Genomic DNA, 13,743 nt, shown 5'->3' with positions numbered 1-13,743 from the left:
ATGTGGATTATACAATTCGAACGGTTTAGTGTGCCGAAGTTTGGAGTGCGTGCACACACTGCAGAACACCTCCGCAATAGAGGCGTTTGGTGTGATGCGACAACACGTCCGGACGTGAGCGCATGAGTTGGACTCACACCCAGCCAAGGCCGTGGGTGTCACCATTGCCTCTGACACGGTTTCCCATGTTGACCTGTGTGAGGAAAATCGGTATTTCGCATTCTCTCTACTCCGTTATCCCCTTTCGCCCCTTCCTGCCCCAATGCACAATAGCTCATGCGCCAGCGCATCAGTGCAGTCAGTGGGCTTTCATTACAACCACACGCATACACGTAATGTTCACCTTTGGCATAAGAAGCCCCCCCCCACCCCCCCCCCCCCCCACCCCCACAAGCCCAACACCACCAAGCTGCCTCGCTAAAAAGATGACGTGCTTGAAAAATGTTCGGATCACGCCTGACGTACCACATGAACATCTTTTATACACACAAAATATTGTCAACACGCTCATTCTTTCCGAGCTGATGTTCGTAACCACGGTGAGGCGGCTATAGCAGTCCGCACGAGCTCCATGTACTAAGGACGTGACTCATCCATAAAGTTCCAGCATTTACGTGAGGCCGGCGACTTTCTGGAAGCAAGTAACTAAGCACAAATGCGCAGTGTTTGCATAGGTCCACCAATCATTCGTCTAAAAGTTCATCTATTGCCATTCAAGATCTTTGCATACGTAACACGCATCTCTGATCGAAATTATGCGGAAAATGAAGTTTTGTTGTCTTGAATGACGTAGCAATAACTTTTGTCCTCCATGGAGTTGCTTCAAGTACTCATCATCATCAGCAGCAGCCTGCCTACGCCCACAGCAGAACAATTGAAGGGCCATCCCATGCTTCTCGAATAAACCTGCAGTCCTGTGTCAGCTGCGCCTACCTTGTGCCCGCAAACTTCCTAATCTTATCCGGCCAGGTACTACCTGCATCTAAAAGGCGCTCAGAGTGACCAGTCACCCCACACGTTAGGTAGCGACCATAATCTGGTCTCTCCACACTCCAAAAACCGCAGTCTCTCAAAAAGAGTAAACTGGCTGCTGTACCCTCTTTTCCAGCGGTTTACTCCGCATAAATTTCCTAAGGAGTCGAATACCTCCTTCGGCAGAGTAGAGCTGCCTGCGCACTCTCTCTACGAGCAACGGAAGCTCAGTTCTGAGCGGTAGAAAGAAAGCGATATACCTCGACATAAGCCCACAGTAAGTATTTAGCGAAGCCATGAACTTGCGTACATAAGTTTGAGAAGACACTGTCTCCAAACTGTCGCAGTTTCTGCGAAACAGTTACAGCTCTATATCACTAAGCGAAAAGTTTCGATGCCCTTCTGAAGTACCGTGCATGTTTCCGTACATATGTGTCAAAAAAAGCGACCTTCCGAATAAAAGCGCTTCGCTGAAATGACCAACGCTTCTGCCCAAGGGTGGTGGTGGTGGTAAACATTTATTATTTACAAGGAGGTGTTTGGGCCCAGGCCCTATGGCCCAGGTCCTCACAAATCTAAGTGGAGCTCCTAATCCGGAGCCCCAATGGCGTCTAGCACCGCTCGCGCCCTGGCGACCAAGGTCCGTTGGGACTGCAGGTCATGGCAGCTGAGCAGCGCCGCCTCCCAGGCCTCCCTAGAAGGGTGGGATGTGAAGGATTGGGAAGGGTGAGATTGGAAGGGCAGGTCCAGACCATATGGAAAACGTCCGAGAACGTCACTCCACACAGCCTGCAGCCACCATCAAATTCTGAATTGAAGTGTTTCAATACTGCCGGGCACAGCATTGTATTTGTAAAAATTTTGAGAAGCCGTTCGTCTGCTCTCCGGAGACCCTTTCAGGGTTCCGGAAAGCGACGATGACTGTCCTTATAATATGTAGTGATGTCTTTGAATGTAATTAGATATTGGGTCCAGCGACCCTCCAAACTGTAACCTCATCTGGGCTCCCGGCCACCAGGGACTCCAGGGCAATGAGTTAGCCGACCAGGCGGCCCGCGCGCTCTCTCCCCGGGCACTCACACTTGCTCAGGAAGCCTACTACGAGCCTGCCCAAGGGAAGCGCTCCCGCAAAATCCTCATAAATCTCCCCAACTCGAGCGCAACCTCACTCTAAATACTTCAAATTTCACTACTACAACGGTGTGAATGCTCGACATGAACGTAAGTGAAGCTACGTTGACTTTTTAATGTAATTGTGTAATGGGACGCCGCTGCTCTCCTTTCGGGAAAGGCAAACCTCCAACATACCGCGCTCAACGAAATTTCCTCCGAATAAAGATTTGTCTCTACATGCTGCAGTCAGCTTGGATTGTTTTGTGGTTTATCAAGTTGCGAAAACTCCATCGTCAGCCAACTGCAAATTATTGGCCAGCCGGGCAACTTGAGTGCTAGGAGCGCCTTTTGATGGAGTAAATGCTGGTCTCGTATTTCACTCCTTTGTCAAGAATCGCCGCACTCCTTCTAGCCAGAGTGCAAGACACACCCTTCTGCAGGAGTGAATATACTCCTTCTGCGAGAACATTCTTGTCCGTTAGTTGATACGTATTTGCCGAATTTCTAGCGCAAAAGGACGAGGACACAAGAAACGAAGTGTACAGCTAGGACACAGTGCTAATAACTCCTTCTACAACGAAACTTTAGAAGAAACTGCAGCAGAGTGGGGAATCGAACCGCTTAACTACCAGTCGGGAGCCGGGCGCGCTGTCCGTCTTGTGTACCACTCAGAAGACCGTAAGCCGGCTGTCAGGCACGTAGCCAGGATTTTTTTTTCGGGAGGGACCCGAGGCAGTTGTATAGGGCGAAGCCCGAAGAGGGTGGGGGGGGGGGGGCAGGACCCATACCTAACAAGAACATTGCTGGGGGGGGGGGGGGGGGGGGGAGCCTGATTTCTGGAAGGGAAAGGGGAGGAGTCCACTCGAGCTCCTCTTGGATACATCCCCGCCGGCTGTTCCAACTAAATGTAACGAATTTAAAAAAAGGACCGTCCTAGGCGAATGAAATCACCTGAGTACTTTGGGAAGAAGCCTAGCCTGTAATATTTTTTTTTCGTTCTGGACAATTGATTATCTATTAAGGACTAATTAGACACCTTTTTACATATTGTCCTCGGGAAAAAGGGTCCGTTCACAAGTTTTCGATCGTCCTTAAAAACAGCAAACTGAAATGTTTAGAACAAGGTGCCATTTGCACAGATTCCTTTACCGGCCTAAAAAGAAAGCCCGCCAAAGGGTTCGCAATCACTGGTGAGTAACTTACGGACACTGCAAACGCAAAGCCATGTCGGAGACAGCGCTCTGGAGATGGGCTGATTTTGCTCAGAGAGAGCGCGTCTTGGGGCGGTAAAGTAACACCGCTATCGCGAGGTAGTTTTTTTTTTATTTCGCAGGCTTTCTTTTTAAGTTGGCAAAAAGACCTATGTAAACGGTACCTTGTTAAAAATATTCTACTCAGAGAGCAAATAAAGAGTACAGTGCACAGCGCTGCTGCGAAGGGTAGGGGACCTAAAACACAGTTCATTGCGAGTGGCTGCTGTGTGAGAGTCTCCATTTTGTGCTCGTAATATGCCAACTCGTGTGCATAAGCTGAGCTTCTAACAAAATGTGCTGCACTGTTTCAACTTTGAGCCACAGTTGCCACTCTGTGAAATATTCGCTTGTCCCAAAAGAAAATGAAAATTGGTTTTTGGGGAAAGAAAATGGCGCAATATCTGTCACATATATGCGGACACCTGAACCGCGCCGTAAGAGTAGGGATAAAGCAGGGACTAAGAAAAGAAAGAGGTACCGTAGTGGAGGGCTCCGGAATTATTTCGACCACCTGGGGACCTTTAACGTGCACTGACATCGCACAGCACACGGGCGCCTTTTGCCTCTCGCCTCCATCGAAACGTAGCCGCCGCGGTTGGGTTCGAACCCGGGTACTCCAAACACCGATATATTACTTGTGAACGTGGAGTCCAGTAAAGTCGATAATAGATATATTTAAGATGGCAGGGAAGTCTACACCCAAGAAAATTTATTACTAGCACGCCTGCCCTCCCAAAAAAATTGGAGGACGCTTAAGCTTCGTCTTTTAAGAGTGAGACGCGACAGCGTGTCGCAGCGTTGCCGAGGAGTACACGGAACGCCATCGCCCGTTCGGAGCGACGTGTGGCCCGTTGGACAATTTAAATAAAGGACGCCTGTCTCACATATCTCGGCGGGCACCCGAACCGGGCCGTAAGGGAAGGAAAATGAAATGAACAATTGCTTTTAAGGAAAGGAAATGACGCCTGTCTCACATTTCTCGCTGGACACCCGGATCGACCCGTAAGGGAAGGAAAAATCGATCGATCAGTCAATCGATCAATCAATCGACCAATCAATCGATCGATCCATCCATAATCAATCAATCAATCAATGATAAATCAATCGATCAATCCATCAATCAATCCTTAACGCTGTCGCGTTAAAAACCCTTCCCTTACGGTGCGGTTCAGGTGTCCAACGAGAGGCGCCATTTTTCGCTCACGGCCAAAGACACCGACTCTGACGACACCGGCTTTTCTGCGACACGAGCTCCTTAACGCTATCGCGTTAAAATAGGTACAAGATATGGCAGCCGCACTAGGGTATGATAGGTACAGCTCACCCTTTTGCCTACTGCTTTATGGTCTCACACGTCTATGGACTGCTTTAAAAGATTAATCCTTTAAGTGCTAGTGCTACGTTTACTCTTAAGGGGAAGCTGAACAGCTTCCCTACAAAAAAAAAATTGGAGCAGGCTTAAGCTTCACAATTAAACATCTTCGATGTTCGGAGCAGTGAGCAGTCGTCGAGTTCTGTTCAGCACATGTGAACAAAGCGAAGAGTCGGACGCGACAGCGTTTTGCAGCGTTGCCAAGGGGTTCACGGATAAAATGAAAATTTGTTTTTGAGGAAAGGAAATGGCGCAGTATCTGCCTCACATCTTGGTAGACACCAGAACCGCGCCGTAAAGGATAAAGGAGGGAATAATAATTAATAATTGGTTTTGGGGGGAAAGGAAATGGCGCAGTATCTTTTTCATATATCGATGGACACCTGAACCGCGCCGTAAGGGAAGGGTAAAGGAGGGAGTGAAAGAAGAAAGGAAGAGAGAGGTGCCGTAGTGGAGGGCTCCGGAATAATTTCGACCACCTGGGGATCTTTAACGTGCACTGACATCGCACAGCACACGGGCGCCTTAGCGTTTTTCCTCCATAAAAACGCAGCCGCCGCGCTCGGGTTCGAACCCGGGAACTCCGGATCAGTAGTCGAGCGTCCTAACCACTGAGCCACCGCGGCGGGTATAAAGGAGGGAGCCAGGGAAGAAAATTGGAGGACGCTTCAGCTTCATCTTTGCCCGACGATAGTAACGATACCTAGAGTTGATTTAACGCGACAGCGTTAAGGAGCTCGTGTCGCAGAAAAGCCGGTGTCGTCGGCGTCGGCCATGAGCGAAAAATCCTTCCTCCTCCTCCTCCTCCTCCTCGCAATGTACGCCACTGCCCCAACAGATAGCGCGCGACGGCAGCGCAAGGAAAGGAAGGGACGCCTGTCACATACTTCGGTGGGCAACCCGGACCACGCCGCAAGGGAAGGAAAATGAAAACGGTACAAGGGCCATCGAAAGTCTCTTCTGATGCACTGTAACTATGCTAAAGCGACCATAGCGTAAATCTATGAGGATAGCATATTGGCTCTATGAGGGGGATACCTTACAAAATTGGAGGACGCTTAAGCTTCACCTTTAAAAGTGGAACGCGACAATGTTGAAGCACTGCGAGGGAGTCCACGGAACGCCATCGCCCGTTCGGCGCGACGCCTTGCCCATTAGACAAATCGCTTTGCTACGTACGGTGAAACGGACGCGCGGAGCGGCAAACCATGTAGAAGCGCTGCCGGGCGCCTTGCTGAAACGCGCGGGACTCAAGTTGCAGTCGTAGTTCGTCGGCACATCGTTCTCGACAAACCCGATGCCACGAACGCCAGCATAGCTTCCGCGCCGAACGAACGGGCAGCAAGCCGCAAGCTTCGTGGTGAACGCGCTTTGGATGTGCGCTGCGTTGTTCGCCGCTCACCGCGTGATTCCTGCGTCCCCGCACGGCCCAACTGCGCCCGAACGAGACGAGCGGGAGGCGCCGCCGCCGCGCGAGTTGCGATCTTGTTGGGAGTGGAAAGGGGGACACAGCGCGTTCATTTATCTCTCTCTTCTGAGGGGATGGTCGCTGCGCTGTGGAGGGAGGGGAGAGTGGGAGAGGAACGAGGGAAAGTGCTCGCCGCGCGCCGCCTCGCGGCGGAGAGAGGGTTAGAGTGAGCGAAGGAGCCACGCTATCTGTTGGGGCAGTGTAGTACATTGCGACGAGGAGGAGGAGTTCGAGGAGGAGGATTTTTCGCTCACGGCCAACGCCGCCGACGCCGACACCGGCTTTTCTGCTACACGAGCTCCTTAAGCCTGTTTCACATGCAATCGAAAATGCCAGCGAATCCTGTCGCCGCAACGTAAAAATTCATGTGGATTAGCCCAGCTAATCCAGGATATACAAAGCGAACGCGAGATTGAGGTCTCCACTGACCCATGGAGCTGGTTGGGCGCCTTTCCATTCGTGAATAACAACGGTCTTTGCAAAGTTGTTAAAGCCAATGAACTCTATTAACCCCGTCGGCTTTCCGTGTACTGTGCGATGTCAGTGCACGTTAAAGAACCCCAGGTGGTCGAAATTTCCGGAGCCCTTCACTACGGCGTCTCTCATAGCCTGAGCCGCTTTGGGACGTTAAACCCCCATAAACCATAAACCAATCACTTGAAAGAAAAACTGGTAATGGCGCAAGAAACGGGGACACAGAAGGCACACAAAAGACAGGACTTTCAACATGAACCAACTCGCCCAAACTAGAGTTTTACTTGACAATCACTTGTTTTGTTTAGTTTTTGAGAAAAAGGAAATGGCACAGTAACCGTCTCACATATCTCGGTGGACACCCGAACCGCGCCGTAAAGGAAGGGATAAAAGAGGGAGGGAAAGAGGAAAGAGATAAGTGAAAATTGAAAGTGATTTTGAGAAAAGGCGCGGCGCTGCGCAGCGGCGGAACACACCTGTGGCTCGGTGCTACTAGTGGCGCATGCGCAGTTGTGACTAGGGAGCGAGAGAGAGAAATGCGCCTTGTGTTGTCACTTCTCCTCGCGCATGCGCTGCACGACTCTCGGCGAATCACGCGAAACTGCTCGACCTACGGCCAGTAAAGCTTTCGCTTTAAAAGCAAGGATTGGTAGAATTTTTTTAGGAAAGCAAATGACGCGTTGTGTCACTTATCTCGGAGGGCACCTGAACCGTGCCGTAAAGAAAGGAATAAAGGAGGAAGTGAAAGCAAAGAAGGCATGTAACGTATGCTGCATTTGGCTACCAAATTTTTCTTTTCAAAAGGGGTTTCATTTGTCTGAAAAACTATGCCTTGATATAACTGACATTAAAAATTATATTTCCGTGCAGCAAGCAGATCTTTTTAAGCAGGACTTGTCTTTGGGGCAAGAAATAAAAGCTAAGCGCTGCAATTTTGACCCGACTCGGTTTGGTCACTGTCTCAGGAGTGCGGGCTGTTTTGCTTGTCGTTCCGTTGAGGTCTGGTTACGCAATTATATATATAATAACTGTCAAGAATTGCACGTCACGACATGCGCACTGATGCTGATTCGAGTTCAGGATTCCGTAATGAATTACTATTGCTAATGTTATTTTCTTTGGCGCTGGCTATTACGCCGATGCTAGGAGACCGTGATCCACATGTTATCTCGAGCGAAAAAAAAATTTGCTGATGGCCTAGCTTTGTTAGGCGAGGATATACGTAGCCAAAGCGCGGAGACCTGCATCGAAAGAGTGCATTCACTAGACGCGCCATTATTCATGGTTAAAGCTTGAGCCGTCGTGGCGGTGTGCTAGCGCCTCCACCTCAACGCCAAAGGTCCTGGTTGGATTCCGAGCCTCAGCAGTTTTTTTTTAAAGCGAAGGCTTTACTGGCCGCGAACTTGCGATTTCACCGTGGCGGTGCTTCGAAGAGGCACATGACGTCACAACGCGCGCCTCGCCGCGGATATTTCTCTCCCCCTCCCTTGTCGCTACTGCGCATGTACAACTAGTAGCACCGAGCCACAGGAGTTCCGCCGCTGCGCACCGCCGCGCCTTTCCACAAAAATCCAACTTTCCATTTTCAGTATTCTCTTCTTTCCCTCCCACCTTTATCCCTTCCTTTACGGTGCGGTTCGGGTGTCCACCGAGATATGTGAGACGGTTACTGTGCTTCGCGCGCTCGCCGCGCCATCTGGCATTACGTCACACCGCGCGGCTCGCCGCCGCCGCCGCCACCGTTTGGTAAGACGTCACACCGCGTTCCTCGTCGTCGCGTCAAGCGCAGTCGGAGTATAGAAGGCCTCGCTTTTGCCGGCGTGACGTCGCCATGCAGCGCGCGCATGCGCGTTACGTCGGAGTATAAACGCACCTTAACAGAGCCTGCGCTTAAAGGGACATAATAATAATTGGTTTTGGGGGGAAAGGAAATGGCACAGTATCTGTCTCATATATCGTTGGACACCTGAACCGCGCCGTTGGGGAAGGGATAAAGGAGGGAGTGAAAGAAGAAAGAAAGAAGGAGGTGCCGTAGTGGAGGGCTCCGGAATAATTTCGACCACCCGGGGATCTTTAACGTGCACTGACATCGCACAGCACACGGGCGCCTTAGCGTTTTTCCTCCATAAAAACGCAGCCGCCGCGGTCGGGTTCGAACCAGGGAACTCCGGATCAGTAGTCGAGCGCCCTAACCACTGAGCCACCGCGGCGGGTCTTAAAGGGACCCCGAAACACATTTTCAGTGCATTGTTTTGCCTGTTGGTTGCATAGAATGAGTTATAGTGATGCTATTAGCATCGGTCGTACCGCGTATACTGTGGTTTTTAATATTTTAATTAGCTCGCAAATACATATTCGTGGCGCTGACGGTGTCACCATACAGTGGCAGTTTTTAGCAGCGGATATAACATCACTTTGCGCTAGCTTGACGATTGGACAAAGCGTAAATATACTGCGAATTGCGTTAATAACTAGAGATAGGTTATGTCAATTTTTTGTGTTTTATGTTACATTAACAAACCAGCTTGTTTTCTCTAGATAAAAGCACTGTAAATCAAGTAAAACAAAAACACGCCATAAGAGGCACTGGCTGCTTTTTGCATCGAAGGACTTTGCGCCTCTCTCAACATCCTACGACCTAGCACTAAACACTTATGGCTACTCTCTATGTATCTGAGAGTGGCTTTGCGGAATCGATCCGATCAAGCCATTTGCACTCTATAAGCATTCGTTTTGGTCCCATGGAAGGATGCGTTCGTTTCACATTTAGCAGGCAGTGCGCACCGTCAGTTTGTGGAGAATGACCGGGCGGTGGCGCCAGATGACGCCACGTTCCCGTCAACAGCGCGCGCTCCTTGCTCGCCGTGGCCAACCAGCGCGCTAGGAGCGACGGGCAATGGTAGGCGGTAAGCAGTAGCGGTACGCGCTATGCTAAATGTGTCTGATATCTTGCGCAGGCTGTCACACCGTCGAGTATCTCGCTCTCGAGTTCGGACACATAAGTAAGGGAACGTCACTGATCAGTGTTCCCTTCTGCGGCGTCGACGTGACGGTGAAGCATCGCTGGGTCAGCTGGGCGTTCACATGGTTGTTGTAACCATGCAAACGGCGCTGCCAGCCTTGGCATGAACGAGTTACAGAGAACAGGCAGCCATGGAGTGCAAACTTCCGCCACGTTTTGATAGGCTGTTTTGATTGGTCACCCTGGGTGTCGTCATTGGGAGAGTGAAATGGGAATGAGAAGCTGCGCGAAAATCGAGTTGAGGGCAGCATTTTGTTTGCTTGTATTTTGAAATTTCTTCATTGAATAACTCCCGTTCCTATGCATCTATTCTCGTAATTATTTTTGAGTCAGCATCTGTGTGACATAAAGAATCCATCTGAAGCGTAACCGGCATCCGTTCAAGCGGTGTTTCGCAGCCCCTTTAACCGCTCACCAACGTATTCGGTGGCGGCATCTATGGGAGCCAATGAAACCCCCGGACACTCACCGCTACCACTCCGCCACGACGGCTCAAGCTTTAACCATGAATAAAGGCTGATCTAGTGGATGCACTCTTCCGATGCAGAAGTAGCCACGCTTTCGCTACGTATATCCTGGCTTAACAGAGCTAGGCCATCAACAATTTTTTTTTATTCAGTGAGGGTGCGCGGGGTTTTAGTGGCTCCCACAGATGCCGCCACCGAATACGTTGGTTAGCAGTTAAGCGCAGGCTCTGTTAAGGCGCGTTTATACTCCGGCGTAACGCGCGCACGCTTCACGGCGACGTCACGTCAGCCAAAGTGAGACCCTCTATACTCCAACTGCGCTTGACCGCCGGCCCGTTCGGCGGCTTCGGAGCATTCTGACCGCACTGGCGGAGACTTGGAGCACGTCTCTATTTCGCGCCAAGTGAGCCAGCCGCCGCCGGCCCGGCCAGACCGGTTCGGCTCCGCGGCGAGGCACGCGTTGTGAAGTCATGTGCCTCCTCGCAGCACCGCCACGGCGAAATCGCAAGTTCGAGGCCAGTAAAGCTTTCGCTTTAAAACATGTTTCGACCCGTCGTGGCGGCTCGGCCGGCCAGAGCGAAGGGGTTCCAACAAGTTGGAAATTTTCGCAGCCACATCGCGATAGCTCCGCCCTCTGACCAATGACTGCGCACGGCGGAAAAGCCACGTGACAAGAAGAGAATTCGTGCGGGAAAGACAATGTTTGTTTACTACACGTGCTTCCGACACGCACGTACGAACTTAAAAAATGATATTATTGGCATCAAAATAAGAAGTAGTTGATATTTAAAAAACAAGAGTTCTTTATTTCTTAACAAGATTTGAGCAATCATGAAAAAATAATGCATGAACGTTGTCCATGTTGATGGTTGCAAATCACCGGAACCAACCGCGAGCTCGTTTTCTTTGCCAGCAACACTGGGATTCGAAGCGGCAGTAAACGCTCTGGAGCGACGCATGTGAAACGGAACCTTGCGAAAAGCACCGCGAACACCAATCGTCGAGCCCCACCTCTGATCAACAGAGGACATGAGTTTATTTCAGCTTTGTTGTCCCTTTCAAGGCTCACACAGTGTTCGGATTTGAAGGCGCGGGCTCCTTTCCCAGGCCATGCACCCTAGAAAGCCGAGCACCAGTCCGGGGAATGACTTGTACCCATTACAGCATGACCGGTGGGTAACCTGCGGCAGTGGGAGTCGAACCCATCACCTCCCGAAGCCGAGGCGGGTGCTCTACCACGAAGCCACGGCTGCGGTATGAGATAGATACTGCGCCATTTTCTTTCCCCAAAAACCCAAGTGGTTAAGTCGCTCGGCTACTGATCTGGGGTTCCCGGGTTCGAACCCGACCGCGGCGGCGGCGTTTTTATGGAGGCAAAACGCTTAGGCGCACGTGTGCTGTGCGATGTCAGTGCACGTTAATGATCCCCAGGTGGTCGAAATTATTCCGGAGCCCTCCACTACGGCACCTCTTTCTTTCTTTCTTATTTCACTCCCTCGTTTACCCCTTTCCTTGCGGCGCGGTTCAGGTGTCCGCCGATATATGAGGAAGATACTGCGCCATTTCCTTCCCCCCCAAAAAAAACCAAAAGCATCGCTGCGCCGAGCCGCTGGTCGCTCAATCGCTTGCATGTGAACCGCCCTTTAACGCTGTCGCGTTAAAATTGGTTTTAAAGAAAGGAAGTGAGGCCTGTCTCACATATCTCTGTGGGCACCCAAACCGCGCCGTAAGGAAAGGAAAATAATAATAATAATTGGTTTTTGGGGAAAGGAAATGGCGCAGTATCTGTCTCATATATCGTTGGACACCTGAACCGCGCCGTAAGGGAAGGGATAAAGGAGGGAGTGAAAGAAGAAAGGAAGAAGAGGTGCCGTAGTAGAGGGCTCCGGCATAATTTCCACCACCTGGGGATCTTTAACGTGCACTGACATCATCGCACAGCACACGGGCGCCTTAGCGTTTTTCCTCCATAAAAACGCAGCAGCCGCGGTCGGGTTCGAACCCGGGAACTCCGGATCAGTAGTCGAGCGCCCTAACCACTGAGCCACCGCGGCGGGGCAGGAAAGGAAAAGGAAAATTGATTTTAAGGAAAGGAAGTGACGCGTCTGACATATCTCTCGTTCGGGCGCAGTGCGGCCGTGCGGGCATGCAGGAATCACGCGGTGAATAATAATAATAATTGGTTTTGGGGGAAAGGAAATGGCGCAGTATCTGTCTCATATATCGTTGGACACCTGAACCGCGCCGTAAGGGAAGGGTAAAGGAGGGAGTGAAAGAAGAAAGGAAGAGAGAGGTGTCGTAGTGGAGGGCTCCGGAATAATTACGACCACCTGGGGATCTTTAACGTGCACTGACATCGCACAGCACACGGGCGAAAAACGCAGCCGCCGCGGTCGGGTTCGAACCCGGGAACTCCGGATCAGTAGCCGAGCGCCCTAACCACTGAGCCACCGCGGCGGAGAACGCGGTGAGCGGCGAACAACGCAGCGCACATCCAAAGTGCGTTCACCACGAAGCTTGCGGCTTGCTGCCCGTTTGTTCGGCGCGTAAGCTATGCTGGCGTTCGTGGCATCGGGTTTGTGGAGAACGATGTGCCGACGAACTACGACTGCAACTTGAGTCCCGCGCTTTTCGGCAAGGCGGCGCGCCTGGCACCGCTTCTACGTGGTTTTCCGCTCCGCGCGTCCGTTTCGCCGTAAGCAAAGCGAACGGGCAAGGCGTCGCGCCGAACGGGCGATGGCGTTCCGATAACTTCCTGGCAGTGCTGCAACACCTTGTAGCGTTCCACTCCTAAAGGCGAAGCTTAAGCGTCCGTCCTCCAATTTTTTTTTATACCCGCCGCGGTGGCTCACTGGTTAGAGCGCTCGGCTACTGATCCGGAATTCCCGGGTTCGAACCCGACCGCGGCGGCTGTGTTTCGATAAAGGCGAAACACTAGAGACTTTTAGTATAGCGTATGAGCGCTTGCGTACGCTATACGCAAGCATTTAGCGGGAGTTAACAGAGGAGGTCGCACGACCACTTTTAGTTTATCGTATGCCAACCTGAACGCAACGATAGCGTAGGTTGCAGTGGCGCCATCTGGTGTTAAATTGAGAAAATATGTTGCGACAAAGTTTTTTTTCTATTTAGCCAAGGCATGGCCAAGGTTATCCAAGTCGCATCACGCAGATAGCCGGTTGCGTGGCCAAATGGTTCGTGTTCTGCACAGTGGAGGTAGGGCCCGACTTTTTTTAGGTAACCGAACCGAGCGAGGTTCTTAATAACGTCATGGTGCGTACTAGCATCCTTTCGGACCCCTACTGCCTAGCGTTTTTAAGCTGAGACGACATCGAAGCCGTGATGATGCGCGAGCGTGAACGTGAACGAGCGTGAACATGAACATGAACGAGCGCGAGCGTGAACAGCATCAGCAACAGCTGTCAACACGGTGGCTGCCATCTGAGAAGTACGACCACGATGTCAACGCACACACGTGCTACGAGCACTGCGACGCAGCGTTGCTGCGACGGGCTTGGTGGCTAGCCTTTGATGAACCAGCTAACCGCTGAAACGGCTACTTTTGGCAAGGCTGTGACTACATTTCCTTAAGAATCCAAATC

Source organism: Amblyomma americanum, chromosome 3, assembly GCF_052857255.1.
Source record: "Amblyomma americanum isolate KBUSLIRL-KWMA chromosome 3, ASM5285725v1, whole genome shotgun sequence".
Classification (NCBI taxonomy): Eukaryota; Metazoa; Arthropoda; class Arachnida; order Ixodida; family Ixodidae; genus Amblyomma; species Amblyomma americanum.
Note: the sequence above shows the minus strand (reverse complement) of the source record.